This window comes from Cherax quadricarinatus, chromosome 4, assembly GCF_038502225.1.
Source record: "Cherax quadricarinatus isolate ZL_2023a chromosome 4, ASM3850222v1, whole genome shotgun sequence".
NCBI lineage: Eukaryota > Metazoa > Arthropoda > Malacostraca > Decapoda > Parastacidae > Cherax > Cherax quadricarinatus.
In genome coordinates, this window is record NC_091295.1 from 30020805 (window position 1) to 30038556 (window position 17752).

The window sequence follows — 17752 nt, forward strand, 5'->3', positions numbered from 1 at the left end:
TGGTAAGCTAGCACACACTCCAGTGGTAGGCTAGCACACACTCCAGTGGTAGGCTAGCACACACTCCAGTGGTAGGCTAGCACACACTCCAGTGGTAGGCTAACACACACTCCAGTGGTAGGCTAGCACACACTCCAGTGGTAGGCTAGCACACACTCCAGTGGTAGGCTAACACACACTCCAGTGGTAGGCTAGCACACACTCCAGTGGTAGGCTAACACACACTCCAGTGGTAGGCTAGCACACACTCCAGTGGTAGGCTAACACACACTCCAGTGGTAGGCTAGCACACACTCCAGTGGTAGGCTAACACACACTCCAGTGGTAGGCTAGCACACACTCCAGTGGTAGGCTAACACACACTCCAGTGGTAGGCTAGCACACACTCCAGTGGTAGGCTAACACACACTCCAGTGGTAGGCTAACACACACTCCAGTGGTAGGCTAGCACACACTCCAGTGGTAGGCTAACACACACTCCAGTGGTAGGCTAGCACACACTCCAGTGGTAGGCTAACACACACTCCAGTGGTAGGCTAGCACACACTCCAGTGGTAAGCTAGCACACTTCTCTGTGGTAAACTAACATACTTCTCAGTAGTACTCTGCCATTGAATAAGTGTAACTTAGACTTTGCTCTTCTCTCCACTCATTGACATCATCTATTTCAGCAGGTTTCTTTATTATCTTCTTCCTTTGCCTCACACTGCTTTCCTTATCCTACATTTACCTCGACCTCCTCTCTCTTTCTCTTACGAGGATCTTTTATTCCTCTTATTAATTTTCTTGCTTCTTTTCCTCATATTCTAACACAATTATTCTCTCCTCTTAGGCCTTAATTTTGTTTTTCTCTCTTCTTCCTGACATTTCTTTCCCCCGAATCTTTTTTTCCTCTTGAGTCCTCTTTGTCTTTTCATTAATCCTTCGTTACCGCCTTTCTCCAGTCTTCTTTCTCCACATCATCCTTCTCACCTCTGTGGAAGACCTTAATTCTTCTTAGCTTTCTTTCGTTGATATTTCCTAACTCTTATCTCTCACCCTTATGATCCCCCATCTGCCTTATTCCCAGACCTAGTTTTCCCCTCAGATCGACTTCCCTCTGACTCTTTTCTATACCCCTCACTCACCACGTCTTCGTCGTTGCCCCCCATCCTGTATTCTCCTTATTCCTCTTCCCTTCCCTTCACTCGTTTCCTCTTAGTTCTTCTCCTTCCTTGTTTTTCCCTCATCTGTTTCCGTCTGTGTGTGTGTGTGTGTGTGTGTGTGTGTGTGTGTGCGTGTGTGCTCTTCGCTGGTTGTTACTAGGTCCACACACTCCCTGCTCCAAGAGCTTTATCGTGTGTGTGTGTGTGTGTGTGTGTGTGTGTGTGTGTGTGTGTGTGTTTTAGCACCTGAGCGTCCTCGCCAGCCTCTTCCACTGAGGTAACAATTGTCAACCTCCGTCCAGCCTCCGGCAAAATATAGAATTTGTGTGGCGCTAATTGGAGCCTCTGTGTCCAGCCAATTATTTATTTCTGATCAATCGTTTTCCCCTGGCACAACACCCCACTTGTTGGCCCTCGCTCTGTTGTTGTTGTTGTTGTTGTAGTTGTTGTAACACCCCACTTGTTGACCCCTCCCTCTGTTATTGTTGCTGCTACTGTTGTTGTTTTAACACCCCACTTGTTGGCCCTCGCTCTGTTGTTGCTGTTATTGTAACACCCCACTTGTTGACCCCTCCCTCTGTTATTGTTGCTGCTACTGTTGTTGTTTTAACACCCCACTTGTTGGCCCTCGCTCTGTTGTTGCTGTTATTGTAACACCCCACTTGTTGACCCCCTCCCTTTGTTATTGTTGCTGTTACCGTTATTGTTGTTGTAACATCCCACTTGTTGGCCCTCGCTCTGTTGTTGCTGTTATTGTAACACCCCACTTGTTGACCCCTCCCTCTGTTATTGTTGCTGCTACTGTTGTTGTTTTAACACCCCACTTGTTGGCCCTCGCTCTGTTGTTGCTGTTATTGTAACACCCCACTTGTTGACCCCTCCCTCTGTTATTGTTGCTGCTACTGTTGTTGTTTTAACACCCCACTTGTTGGCCCTCGCTCTGTTGTTGCTGTTATTGTAACACCCCACTTGTTGACCCCTCCCTTTGTTATTGTTGCTGTTACCGTTATTGTTGTTGTAACATCCCACTTGTTGGCCCTCGCTCTGTTGTTGTTGCTGTTGTTGTAACATCCCACTTATAGGCCCAAGCTTTGTTGTTGCTGTTGTTCCAACACCCTACTTGTTGGCCCTCGTTCTGTTGTTGCTGCTGTTGTGGTTGCTGTTGTTCCAACACCCCGCTTGTTGGCTCTCGTTCTGTTTGTTACTGCTGCTGCTGCTCCAATACCCCACTTGTTGGCGCTTGTTCTGTTCCTGCTACTGCTTTTGTTGTTGCTGTAACACCAATTGTTCGTCCTCGTCATTTTTTGTTACTGCTGTTGCTTAACCTCATCTGTTGTTGCTGCTCTAATTTCCAATTGACTTTCGTCTTGTTTTTGTTACTGTTGTTGTTCCAACACTCCACTGGTTGGTTCTCATCCTCTTTTCGTCATTGTTGTTTTTGTTACTGTTGCTCCAACAACTCACATGTTGGTCCTTGTCTTGTTCCTGTTTCTATTTTCTGTTGCTGTTGGAGATAAATGGTATAAAATACCGACACAATGGAAATATAAACACATATGTAGTTTAATGTGATCCTTTATTGACAACGTTTCGCCCACACAGTGGGCTTTTTCAAGTCACAAACAGATCTGTTTGTGACTTGAAAAAGCCCACTGTGTGGGCGAAACGTTGTCAATAAAGGATCACATTAAGCTGCATATGTGTTTATATTTCCATTCTGTTGCTGTTGCTGCCCACTTGTTGGTCAACATTATTACTGCTTTCCATACTGCTACTTTCTTTGCATCTTGTTCTTAACCTCTCTTGTTCGGTGGCTTTTTTTGTTTCATGTTATTGCAGACGTAATCTTTTTCTTTGAGTTTGTTGCGTACTGTTTTTGTTTTTAGTTTTGTTTTTTTTCATTTCATTCGGTAATATTTACAATTTTTTTTTACTTGCTTCTTGTTGTTGATATTGTTGATATTGTATACGTTTAATTTTGTGACAGTGTTCTGTTCATTTGAAACTCTCTGGTAGTGTTCTGTTCACATTTAACTGGTGTTCTGTTCAAGTTTAAGTGGTAGTTGCTGTTGGTACAATACTTAAAAAAAAATACTATCAAAAAGTTAAAAAACGCATGGGCTTTCAGTATGTGCGCATAATTGTAATAAGCATAATGGTAGGTGTGGCCAACACGCTAATAACCACCAGGTAACTTATAAGCATTTTAATTTTTAAAGCCACCTTACACCACGTGTTTTAAAGCCACCTTACACCACGTGTTTTAAAGTCACCTTACACCACGTGTTATGTTTTAAAGTCACCCTACACCACGTGTTATGTTTTAAAGTCACCCTACACCACGTGTTATGTTTTAAAATCACCCTACACCACGTGTTATGTTTTAAAATCACCCTACACCACGTGTTATGTTTTAAAGCCACCCTACACCACGTGTTATGTTTTAAAGCCACCCTACACCACGTGTTATGTTTTAAAATCACCCTACACCACGTGTTATGTTTTAAAGTCACCCTACACCACGTGTTATGTTTTAAAGTCACCCTACACCACGTGTTATGTTTTAAAATCACCCTACACCACGTGTTATGTTTTAAAGCCACCCTACACCACGTATTATGTTTTAAAGTCACCCTACATTATGATTTGATTTTTAAAAGATGAACCCAGTACAAGTGAGACAAAGTCAAAACGTTATAATCTACGGAACCTGCAACCCCCGGTTCACTACCATGTTTCCTTGTCGTACGCTGTAATACGCGAACTTTACTTTCCAAACAGCCCATCCATCATCTTAAACAATAGTCAGAATTCTCACTATTCATGAACTTTCGATTTTCTCAAATAGGATTTTTAAGCAAATTCCTATATTTACATTATTTATGGTTAGTTTAGGTCAAGTTTAATTAGGTTTAATTTTTGTCTAACAAAAAATAAACCAATTATAATATACCAGTAAGTTAGGTAAGTAAAAGTTTTATGTAAGCGGATAAAACGACGGTGGATCCTTGGTCGTTCGCTTTTTTTTCTGTTACTTCGTCGTTTTTGTCGCCTTCATTACAATATCAGTTACTGGCCTTCAGCCACGATGTAACTGATTTTGACTGCTAGACAATGTTCTGACCTAACTGCAACTAACGTAACCAAAACTAATGCTGAAATTTGCTGTTAAGAATCATTGAACTGTTGCTTAGGAGGATGAGCAGGAGAGCCTTACTGGACACGTGCAACATATGTAATATAACAGTAAATGAAGGAACGTAGGTAAACAATACTAAGCACTGCCACCTTGGATCAAAAAAAAAAGGTAAGATATATTATCATTTCATGAAAAATTGATGAAACTAAAATTACTGATTGAGAAATACCTAGACATGCTAGTGGTTTTGTTTGTAATTAATATTTTGTAATATGTAAATTATGCATTGTAAACTTTGCAAGGTAATAAACATTTTCATTTTTATTTTCAAAACAAAGTTAGTTTTAATGACATATGTAAATGTTTTCGTCTTCATACAATGTATATTTTGCCAGATGTTGAAAATGTGCGGAAGTCAAATTTTCACCTTCATTTTTTATTAAAAATACTAGCCGTGTTTCTCACAGAGTAAATTTTGTTGCTTCAAGATTCGTCCATACCAGCGTAATTTTTATATTTTTTTTGTGCATTATAAAAGCAAAATAGTTCACAAGTTGCATTTTCGTGAACGCTTCACTGACTGATATATACATACCTGAGTCACGAAATTGACTTCTTCAGTCACCAAGACTTCCACCACTCAGACCCACGAAGCTTGTCACCAAGACCTCCACAACTCAGTCGTCCCGTCGCTGTTAAATCTGGGTTCAGCACTAACTACAGCCATAGATTAGTGCGAGGTAATATAAAATAGATATAGTTTTTCAGCGAGTAAAAATTATAGAGAAGAATGAAGCTAACCAGAGCAGCACAAGACGTTAACCAGAGCAGCACAAGACGTTAACCAGAGCAGCACAAGACGTTAACCAGAGCAGTACAAGAAGTTAACCAGAGCAGCACAAGACGTTAACCAGAGCAGTACAAGAAGTTAACCAGAGCAGCACAAGACGTTAACCAGAGCAGCACAAGACGTTAACCAGAGCAGTACAAGAAGTTAACCAGAGCAGCACAAGAAGTTAACCAGAGCAGCACAAGACGTTAACCAGAGCAGTACAAGAAGTTAACCAGAGCAGCACAGGAAGTAAACCAGAGCAGCACAGGAAGTAAACCAGAGCAGCACAGGAAGTAAACCAGAGCAGCACAGGAAGTTAACCAGAGCAGCACAAGAAGTTAACCAGAGCAGCACAGGAGGTTAACCAGAGCAGCACAAGAAGTTAACCAGAGCAGCACAGGAAGTTAACCAGAGCAGCACAGGAAGTTAACCAGAGCAGCACAGGAAGTTAACCAGAGCAGCACAGGAAGTTAACCAGAGCAGCACAAGAAGTTAACCAGAGCAGCACAGGAAGTTAACCAGAGCAGCACAGGAAGTTAACCAGAGCAGCACAGGAAGTTAACCAGAGCAGCACAGGAAGTTAACCAGAGCAGCACAAGAAGTTAACCAGAGCAGCACAGGAAGTTAACCAGAGCAGCACAGGAAGTTAACCAGAGCAGCACAGGAAGTTAACCAGAGCAGCACAGGAAGTTAACCAGAGCAGCACAAGAAGTTAACCAGAGCAGCACAGGAAGTTAACCAGAGCAGCACAGGAAGTTAACCAGAGCAGCACAGGAAGTTAACCAGAGCAGCACAGGAAGTTAACCAGAGCAGCACAGGAAGTTAACCAGAGCAGCACAAGAAGTTAACCAGAGCAGCACAGGAAGTTAACCAGAGCAGCACAAGAAGTTAACCAGAGCAGCACAGGAAGTTAACCAGAGCAGCACAAGAAGTTAACCAGAGCAGCACAGGAAGTTAACCAGAGCAGCACAAGAGATACTTCGGAAAACACTTCCATATTTACAGGGAAGTTTATTAATTTTTAGCATATCAAATATTATCCAAAATGTAATGGAGGAAAGGCTGCACGGGAACTTTCAAAATACTTAGTCAAAATATACTTCAAAGACTGTAAAAGAATTATGGCATATGTTTAAGTGGATGGAAGATAATGCAGCTGTATTTTGACAAGAGCAAAAAATCAAAATAATCATCATTCTAAAAGAAGCCCAGTCATTAGTATGCTAGCACCCATGTAGGAAGCTCACACCTCTTCAGCATGATGTTGAAAGGATACAGTTGTATGCTAGTACCCATGTAGGAAGCTCACACCTCTTCAGCATAATGTTGAAAGGATACAATTGTATGCTAGTACCCATATAGGAAGCTCACACCTCTTCAGCATAATGTTGACAGAAGTGCTTCAGAGGTTTGGGAGGTTATACAATACAAACAAATGGATGATATATTCGAAAAAGAAATGAGAATGATGTTCAGCATGGATGATCAAGCATGATGTGCCAAGAAGCACTGCTTTAAGGGTAAAAAGAGGTTCGTTCTTGACAAGCATTATCATATCCAGAGCTAAACAATGTCTACAATGAAGAAATGAGAACTTATGAAGAAAATATAAGGATTCTGGTGTTGTGGTTAGTGCAGCATCAGATGGGCTATCTGCTGGGATTATAATGAGAAGAATCAGTAATAGCTTTAATGTAACTCTTCCTGAAATTACTGTATGTAATCCTTTCAAGGGATAATTATAATTATCCCTCGAAAGGCATACATATAGTAATTGTCTGATTTATATTTCTTCCTCCAAGGTTTCCAAGTGATAACTGGAGAATGCCATGTCTGATAGGCTTCAAACCTTGAGTTAGTGTATCGTGTTTAAAACATTGGGATTATAATTGCAGTGTAGATGCCGATTTGCTAATTTAATGCGTACAAACAGAACAGCAATTTCCACACAACAGCAAACGTACAGCTCTTCTGATCATCTTCATACTTTCACATCTTATGTATCTTACTTAGAAGGTTGGCACCGTTGAAGTGTGTAGGTGCCAACTTTGTCTAAAAATGTTGTAGCATTTTTATCTTGGCCCTCCTAAGGTTGACCTTTGTGAGGGTCTTTAACTTCAGTTGCTACTGTTTTTTAAGCACTCTGTGCCAGAGCTCAAGGGACTCCTGAAGATGTTGATCTTTTGCTCCAGGACCTTTTGGGAGGGTCGAGTTACAACTCTTATGTTTCTTAAGGAAACCGAAGTACAGCTCCTCTCCCTCTTAACGGTGGTAGACTTTTGTTCGTCAGAAAACAGGACAAGTGTTTCTTGACACGGGTCTTAGTCATATGACGATCCACTAACCGGAGCTTTTTCTCGTGTGGTTGAGCCTTTTGAGGGTTGAGGTAGATGGGATTGGGATTATAGAATTTGGGGATACCTTTTCTGGATCTCTCTAATTTCTAATTTCTTCAATACAGAACTTCTAAAACTAGAAATACAAAACCTAATATAGTTTTTGATCAGTTATTTAGCAGATTTCTCAATCACTATCAACATTTAGAATTTTCAGAAATACTTAATTTTAATCACGGAATTTAAGATATGTTTAGAAGTCAGGCATACTAGTTGTCTGAAGTTCATTGGTAATGAAAACGATTTATTTTCAGTAAAAACATTAATTAATAACACTTAAGACAGTAGTAAGTTAAGGAGACGACTTAAGGTATATTAGTTCCATAAACTACAACACAACAACCAGGGAGACGCCATTTTAGTTCCATAAGCTACAACACAACAACCAGGGAGACGCCATTTTAGTTCCATAAGCTACAACAACCAGGGAGACGCCATTTTAGTTCCATAAGCTACAACCAGGGAGACGCCATTTTAGTTCCATCAGCTACAACACAACCAGGGTGACGCCATTTTAGTTCCATAAGTTACAACAACCAGGGAGACGCCATTTTAGTTCCATCAGCTACAACACAACCAGGGAGACGCCATTTTAGTTCCATAAGCTACAACACAACAGCCAGGGAGACGCCATTTTAGTTCCTTAAGTTACAACAACCAGGGAGACGCCATTTTAGTTCCATAAGCTACAACACAACAACCTGGGAGACGCCATTTTAGTTCCATAAGCTACATCACAACAACCAGGGTGACGCCATTTTAGTTCCATGAGCTACAACACAACAACCAGGGTGACGCCATTTTAGTTCCATAAGCTACAACACAACAACCAGGGTGACGCCATTTTAGTTCCATAAGCTACAACACAACAACCAGGGTGACGCCATTTTAGTTCCATGAGCTACAACACAACAACCAGGGTGACGCCATTTTAGTTCCATAAGCTACAACACAACAACCAGGGTGACGCCATTTTAGTTCCATGAGCTACAACACAACCAGTGAATGTCATTTTTTTCGCTATAAAGTTAATATACTTCTAATGATGTGGTAATTAAATTTTTTGAAGAGTGAACCGGTGCACCGGCGGAAGGTCTCTAATCCATTACCAAAAGTTCCACTGAACGGTTTATGTATATAATATCCACAGCAAGGGTAATTTTCCTTAGTTGATAAAAAAAAATTCCCTTCACCTTTGTTTTACACGCATTCATTTCATGTATAGGAATGTTATTTCAACAGTCAAGTCACACAGAGGAACACAACAATAAAGTGAGGAATGTACCAGCGTCACCATGTCTGTACCTGTAGTTACAATAATGGTAAAGGGAGTTTTTAAAGTCAGGTTGAGGAATAAACCTGCCACCGGGGGGAGGGGTGATGTCAGTAGCTTGGTATACTTGTGTGCTGGTGTCCACTCCCCGGGGAGTGTGTGCCCACCCTTCCCCTTTCCTGGGAGTGTATGTGTGGCAACACTCCCCGGAGTGTACGTGTGGCAACACTCCCCGGAGTGTAAGCAAGCAAGCAAGCAAGCAAGTGCAGGTAAGATCCCAATGGGATGAGCGGGGAAGACGGGACAGACGAAGAATAGCGCTGGAGAGGAGTGTTCTTAGTCGTAGAAATAGAGCCAGGGCTTGACCCAGCAGCTAAGGCGATCGTGGGACAGACTTGGAGAAAAAACGGGAAGAGAGCAAGCTGTGTATGCAACAGTCTCGTGGTAGGTGAGGTCTTTGAGTCTCGAGAGCTGGAAGTTTCCAGGTCGCAGGAGAGGGCAGGCAGGTAGGACCATCAGAGGGCAGCAGACATGTGGGAGGTTATTTTAGTAGTTGAGGAGGCAGGTTTGCAGTGGAGCCATTTGCAAACTTCGTGAAGCTGCTCCTGGAGAGGTGGTATAGCGTTGTCTTGTTGGAAAAAGTGAAACGAAGAGGCTTGATGAACTCAAGAACTTGCGTGAGTGTGAAGTGAAAGGTGATTCGCAGGCATACTTGACTGTTCCATCACCGAGGCCTTTGTAGAGTTCAGAGCAGGTCATGGTGTCAGCGTTCGAGGGAGAGGTGTAGAAAGTAAGGTTTTCCCAAGAGGGTGTGCTGGAGTCGTCGCTATCTGCTTCGTCGGGGGATTCGTCAGGAAATTCTTGTTCAATTGTTTCTACAGTGATTGTGTACTTGGGGCAACACTCCCCGGAGTGTACGTGTGGCAACACTCCCCGGAGTGTACGTGTGGCAACGCTCCCTGGATTGTACGTGTGGCAACACTCCCCGGAGTGTACGTGTGGCAACGCTCCCTGGAGTGTACGTGTGGCAACGCTCCCTGGAGAGTATGTGTGGCAACGCTCCCTGAAGTGTTCGTTTGGTTTTCCCAGAGGAGTGTGTCTGGTACCTCCAGGGAAGTGTACGTCTGCGTCTCCTGGGAATGAACGTTTCTCCCCTCTCCACCCCCAGCGAATGCTCGTCTGCCTTCCCTAGAGTGTACTTCTGCTACCTCCGAGGGAAGTTTACGCAGTGTGCTCCCCACTGGAATATGCATCTGACCTCCCACGGAGTGTACATCTGACTTCCCACGGAGTGCGCACTGACCTCCCGGGGAGTACGCATTTGACCTACGGAGTGTGCATCTGACCTCTTGGGGAGTGCTCATCTGACTTCCCGGGGAGTACACATTTGACCTCTCACGGAGTACGCATCTGACCTCAGACGGAGTGCATATCTGATCTCCCGGGGAGTGCTCATCTGACGTCCCGGGGAGTGCGCATTTGACCTCCAACAGAGTCATGGAGTACGCATCTGACCTCCCACGAAGTGCGCATCTGACCTCTCAAGGAATGTACATCTCGGAGTCTCCACTCTCCCACTGAGTGTGTTTTGCCCCTTCAGAGTGTGTCTGCTCCCTTTGAGAGTATCTGCATCCCACAAGGCGCGCGCGTTGGTACTGTCTCATCCTGGAGAGGCTCTGTCCAATGGTAAACACCAACAGATGGACTATGGGCTGACGTTATCAGAGGAGGAGGAGGAGGAAGAGTACTAATGGGCCTAGCACAAGTGTTTCTGAAAGCTTTATAAAGACATCCTCTTCAAGAAAGGACATTTAAAGCTAAAAATATATAACCTATTTCGTCTTGTAACAGTAACTTTATAAATCTGTATATCACTCTTCATTGTGATATTCAGATCTATTAAAATATATTCTCAGTTTTATTTACGTCAGACAAGCTCGCTCTATAAGGATACACTGTTAAGGATTGTTGATAAATATTTCAGAGAATTGACAAGTTGGTAAATTAGACACGCGTGCAAAATTTGGATATCTTTATCGAGGAAACGTTTCGCCACACAGTGGCTTCATCAGTCCAGCATAAAGAATTTTGAAGATAAGGAGTTTGAGGTAACTAAGCTGAGGGATTGATCACCACAAAGTCCTCATGATATTTACTATTCTTCTTTCTATAGGACTGATGAAGCCACTGTGTTGCTAAACATTTTTTTTCAAGAAAGACCCCCACATGTTGGACATGTGTCTAATTTATCAGCTATAAGGATTGTTCAGTATATACTCAAGAGGAATAATAATCTGAGTATAATGTCCGGAGTTTACTGTCGATGAACATTATTTACATTCAGTAAGAACATCACTACAAACATTTTAGAAACCAGTGGATAAGGAGACTTAACCTTCGCCTTATTAGCGTCATGCACTGTAGCGGAACCTCAGCAATTGAGATCTCATCTGCACAGTAAAATAAATACATTTCTAATAAGTTTTTTCTTTCAGTTTTAAGGCCGGCAGAAGGCCTCGGTCACAAGACCTAAAGTTTCACTAAGCGAATAATATACATTTTACCCTTTAACTTTACCTTCCCTACATTAGTGTCATGTGTAGGAATGTTATTTCAACAATCAGGTCACGTACTATGAAAAAAATAGGAATGCACCAGGGACGCCATTTCTCCATATCTCTGCACTTGTGTTGGGGGGAATTTTTCCAGTCATTCAGCTCTGAAAAAAACTAATTTGAATATCAATGCCGCATAGTGAAGCTAACTTGGTGTTGTTGAAGTTTTTAATGCTCGCCAGTATGTTGCTGTATTGGATCTAATATTAACCATCAGGAGTAACATTTAAGTGGTTTATATTATACAGCGTACGTACAGTAAGTCATATGTAGAGTAGCAAGAATCACCAAGTGACAAGTAGTCACTTGGTGATTCCTAAAACGAAAGGGATCAGGGATGTTTTTGCTGTTTTGAGTTGTGAAACGTGAACCACTGCAAATATTATTAAAAAAGAAAAGTCGTGGTCTGGAGAATATAGACTAGGCACAAGTTTTCTTCGTTCTTGCTGCAGGTGCTTCAACTACGAATTTATTAGCACCACGAAGTTATCAGCTGGAGAACTGTGGCTGCTGTGCTGAGCACCCTGAGCACCAGTACTCGTACAGAAAAGTTGAGAAACCGAGACATAAGTGAGCTAGAATGCTCATACAGACACACGAGAGCATTGGGCGCTCTTATGCAGAAACTAAGGCAGGATGTCGCCAGCCAAAATAAATGTAGCTAATATTAATGTGAAAGTTAACCAAAAGGGATATATATATATATATATATATATATATATATATATATATATATATATATATATATATATATATATATATATATATATATATATATATATAATATATATGTCGTGCCGAATAGGCAGAACTTGCGATCTTGGCTTAAATAGCAACGCCCATCTTGCCATATAGAACAAGTGAAAATTTGTGTAAGCCATAATTTCGCCAAAATCATTCTGAACCTAACGAAAAAAAATATATTTCACTGTGTTTGTTTAATATTAAATTACTGTAAACAAATCTAAAATATATTTAGTTGGGTTAGGCTACAATAAATTGCTCTTGTTATAATAAGGTTAGGTAAGTTTTCTAAGATTCTTTTGGTGCAAAATTAAAATTTTTTACATTAACATTAATGAAAAAAAATATCTTTAAACGTATAAAAGAAAATTTCGGAAAGGACTAATTTTAAATGAGTTCTTGCTAATTGACCAGTTTTACATATTCGGCACATATATATATATATATATATATATATATATATATATATATATATATATATATATATATATATATATATATATATATATATATATATATATATATATATGTGTGTGTGTAAAGATAAAATACATTGACAAAATTATACAATAGGTAGCAGAAGAACACAGATAACATCTCAGAGCCTACGTCTCGAATACTTCGTCCAGCTTCCCGGCGGTGGGCCGCGTGCCCAGAATGCTTTAGGCATTTCCCCTTTGGATCGCAGCACTGAGTCTCTGAAAGCGGAAGCTGGCCACTCTGTGATCCTTGGCTTTTGTGATGAGTTTTTCACCCACCTCTTTGAGGAACTTTAGTGCACACTACTAGGCGCGAAACTTGTCCCCCTTATTGATCAATCTGTATATGGAATTTTTCGAGGCTAGATTGTTGAAAGATATCCTGCCATGTAGATCTAAATGATTCATATATGTGAATGGCATCTTGTGTCTTTGGCCAAATTATATGGCCCTGGATACATTTTTACCAAGAGTTAACGCTTTAGTCCCGTCTATTAAATTCACCGTGGAGAAAGAGGTGGACTGTAAACTTCCACCATTCTTAGATGTATTGATACACTGGATTGATAGAAAGTTTAAGTTTGTAGTATATGGGAAGTCCACCAGTGTGTGCTCATACATTCACTACTATTCCAACCATGAGACGAGAGTTAAAAGGAGTGTATTTCTGAGAGCATATAGAATATGCAGTCCGGAGTTCCTAGATAAAGAAATTAGGAAAATATTTGACATTGGCATGAAACTGTGGTATCTTAAGGTGTTTGTGGAATCTGCCTTGGTGGCAGCTGAGAAAACTTATTATAGAACAGAACCTAGGATAACACCTGAGACCAAGAATGTGCTGGTCCTCCCATACAATCAAAATGTATCTATCCTGCCGAATGCCCCTGTAAGATTTAATATACAAGTATTTAAAAATTCACGGACTGTTAGAAGCATTCTGATAGTTCACCCAAATAGCGTGCTGATGGTGTCTATAGAATTGGTTGCAACGGTTGCAGTTTCTCCTATTTGAGACAGATGGGAAAACCATTAGAAGTGAGAACATCTTAACACTGTTATGTGATATGTATAGCACAGGAGTCTAACGTGATTTTCAACCACATTAGAGCTTGTAATAACCCAGCAAACTGGCATGAAGCAAGTCATTTTCCCTTGTTCCTCTTGAATTGAGAGGAATGTTGTAGAATCGGCAATTATTAAGCATGATAAGCATTTATTATGCAATATCAGTGATGGGTTGTTCAAATTAGATGTGTTTTTAGTTGAGGCAAAATTACACGGTCAAAAATTGGGCTCTTGTATGAACGCATTAGACTGTCTTAAATGTGGTGCCTCACCGAGGAATTAGGGCCTATTTTTCCTGAAGTTTTTGAAGGTTGAAGCAGAGTTTGCCTCAGAACCATTTGGGATGAATAACTGTGGCCGTCTTCATTGTAATTACTGATGCCTCCCTCGTTAAACGAGTTTATTTTAATGAGCCCATTTCCTTTGTATAAGATTTAGAAGTCTCCCCTTTAAATGTTCCCATTTTCTCGTCCCTTTAAATGGACTCTCGTGGTTGGTTACTCCATAATTGCCAGTGACTTCTATATCACTGCCAATATAATTATGTATGTAAAATTGCTTACATCATAGCAAAATCTGGCCGAATTTTTTATTATTGCCACGTTACTTTAAATGCTTGTGGGTTTTTTCTAATGCTATAATATTCAGCCTTCTGACTAGGGGCACTTGTATGGCTGGGGCACTTCCTGTTTTCTCTCTCTCTCTCTCTCTCTCTCTCTCTCTCTCTCTCTCTCTCTCTCTCTCTCTCTCTCTCTCTCTTCCTCCCTCATTCTATTGAAGACGTCCTTTGGGATCATATTTGCTTTGATATCCTTCCCCTTTCTTTGTACCAGCAATATTCCTCTTAAATCTTCTGTACCATATTATGTAATAAAATATGCCTATTGGTAAAAAATAATGAAAAGATGGGGTGGTAGGGAAAGTGGAATATTCAAACGGCTTCAGGAAGAAATCCAAATATTCCTTGAAGCCTTTTTAACCACTTCTCCGAGGCTATGGGTCCCACAATTTACGCCAGAGGTGGACCCCATCTTTATATATATATATATATATATATATATATTATATATATATATATATATTATATATATATATATATAATAATACATTTTCCCATAGAATATAAAATATAGGGGGTGGTAGGAGAAGAAAATATTCAAACAGCTCCAGGGAGAACCTTGAGTTTTCCCTGAGGTACGTTTATTGTTTTCTCTGAGAAAACACAAACATGAATACATTGGTACAATATATCAAAGATTATGAATCTCCTCTACCTCCTCCGAAGCCGGACGCGAGCCAAGTATGCAGCAAGCATTTCCCCTCTGGATGGCTATGCTGAGGCGCTGGAACATTAAAGTGGCTGCCCTTGGGTCCCTGGTGGTGTCGATAAGTCTGGAACCCAGTTCCTTAAGGAAATGTGTGGCATTTTTCCCCATGATCCCAAGGTCTCTGATCCCACTGGGACAAATTGATACTGTTGGCTTATGTCCCTGTACTTGTCGATCTTGTACTCCTCCCTGTGATCAGCAGCTCCTCCCTGTCGCCCGACACTGTGATGGATGTAGGTGTCAGCCAGCATCGACACACAGGTATAGTCCCATGCTAAGAGCTTGCCATTCTTTCAAGGATAGAGGGTGATCCCATCGGGGCAGTTTGCTCGGTTGTGGGTATTGTTGACTGCTAGTGATCGGGGCTCTTTCTCGGCTGGGTATCCAGTCTTGCATGCCAAACCTTGGTTTTGGAACAGTTAAGCCCATGTAGACCATATTGGTCAGCGTGCGCATCGCCACCAATACGCGAATATTCCGTGAGAATTGGGGCAGCAAGGCGGAGAGCCATTACAGTACAGAGGGTCTTAGGGCCGAGGCGTGTTCCCATTGCCGAAATGGGAACTGTTTGGAGGAAGTCCCCGGAGTGAGATGCACTTATAGCTTAGAGACTGTCAGTCTTGCTGTCAGATGTTGCAGCCCTAAGCATGTTGGCAGGCACCTTTTCAGCGATGGGGGCCATCCCAGCTTGACTGTTTGTTGGCCAGTGCTGCACTAGGTTTTGGTGTTGGATCTGCAAGAGTCTCCCATTCAGTGATGGCACTGGCGTAGCTGGGGTCCTGTATTCCTGCCGAGTCCCTGAGGTTGTCCGAAAGAATTTAATACTATGGAAGAGGATAGGAAAGCTGGTAGGGCAGTCTGGGAGGATTAGCGTACTCTCAGCCCCCCAAGACTGACTGGAAATGAGGCTTGTAGTGCCAGCTAGGGTATCATCATCCAAGAACTAGATATTGAGCTCACTGGAGAGTGCTTCTGTGGCTTCCTTGATGACCAGACAGAACAGAAAGGGGATGAGAGGGTACCTCTGTTTCACCCTCACACGAGTCAATTTCATCGTCCCCAAACAATAGTTTAGAAGTCACACTATAACACGATTCTATGAAGGAATAGAGGAAAGGGAAGTGTCTAGAAGCTGGTTGGAGAGCAGCATTCCTTCTGACTAACTTGAAAGCGTTGGCAAAGTCCAATTTGATCATGGCATTTTCATCTGACATGTTGTTGATGTATGTAAACCCGTACTGCGTGGGCAGCTGCTTCACAACCTTGTTGAACACCAAAACCGAGCTGAGTTGGTTTCAACAATGAGGAAGCCTCTTGACTCATATATATATATATATATATATATATATATATATATATATATATATATATATATATATATATATATATATAATAGAAGAAAAAAAGGATAAATAAGTATATGAAGTATATGTGACATGTACTTAGCTCAGTGATGACGTGTCGAGTGTGCTCTCCACGGACTGAACCAAGATGCCCTCCTTCGAGCAACTTTACCAACAGCTTAAGGAAGAATTGAGGATGGCGAAGATGGAGATTCCGCAACTGACCGAGGAAAACAAGAAGATTTGTAGTAGCCCTCCTGTTTTGAGTCCTCATGTCAAGAAGGGAAACTGGTCAGTGGCTGGACAGCATGGAATGAAGTTGACGATCAAGAAGACGAATGGAAAGGTAGAAACGATGAAGAAGAGACTGCTGTGGAAACTGTTGTGGAAACATCTAATGCATTCTCCGTGCTACCCGACGAATGTGAGACGACTACTGGGAAGGTCACGACGAACGACACCAAGGAAGGTAAGAATGTTGTTGTTGGGGATAGCCAAGTTAGGTACATGGATAGGGCGTTCTGCTTGAAGGACAGGAGTAGGAGACAGAGGGTTTGCTTTCCTGGGGCTGGGATGGAGGATATTGTTAGCCGTCTGGATGACATCATGAGAGGTAATGGAAGCAATCCTATTATCTGTCTCAGTGCTGCAGTCAATGATGTTGGCAGACTTAGGAGTGAGGACCTGATTAGCAGGTATAGGTCAGCAATAGAAATAATTAGGAGGAAGGGTGGGAACCCTGTCATATGTGGTATTTTGCCAAGGAGAGGAGTTGGAAATGAATGGTTGTCCAGGGCAAGTGGTGTCAATTGCTGGCTGGACAAACACTGTTAGGAAAATGTGGTAACATTCATTGACAACTGGGACCTCTTCTATGGCAAAAATGACATGTATGCCAGGGATGGGGTTCACTTATCTAGGTCTGGGGTGGGGGCACTGGCAAATGCAGTGAAGGGAGCTGTTAGGACCCTAAACTAGGAATAGTTAGTGGTATGGGTTTTGGCAGGAAAACAGTGAAGTCCCAGTGTAGTAATATTATGAGTTCTAGAGGAACTAGTAATAAGCAGAACGAGATAGATATTGAAAAGCCAGTGACACTAGGTGATAAGGACAGTAATAGGTTTAGTAGAAAAACAGAAATGAGCAGGAAGGGTAAAGAGAAAGGAGAATCTTTCAATGTATATTATTCTAATAGCTGTAGTGCTAGGAATAAGATGGACGAGTTGAGATTAGTTGCTAGTGCAGGTAACATTGATGTATTTGCCATAACTGAGACGTGGTGTAATTCAAAAAGTCGGGACATGCCTGCGGAATGTCACATTCAGGGTTTTAAATTGTTCTAAGTAGATAGAAGTATCGGGAAGGGGGGTGGGGTGGCATTGTATGTCCG

General features: G+C 41.7%; 1 long non-coding RNA gene across 2 annotated transcripts in view; it reads left to right on the forward strand.

Moving 5' to 3' along the window:
- LOC138854555 (uncharacterized) overlaps positions 1 to 17752 on the forward strand; it is a 517178-nt gene that overhangs the window by 220714 nt on the left and 278712 nt on the right. The window lies entirely within an intron of this gene.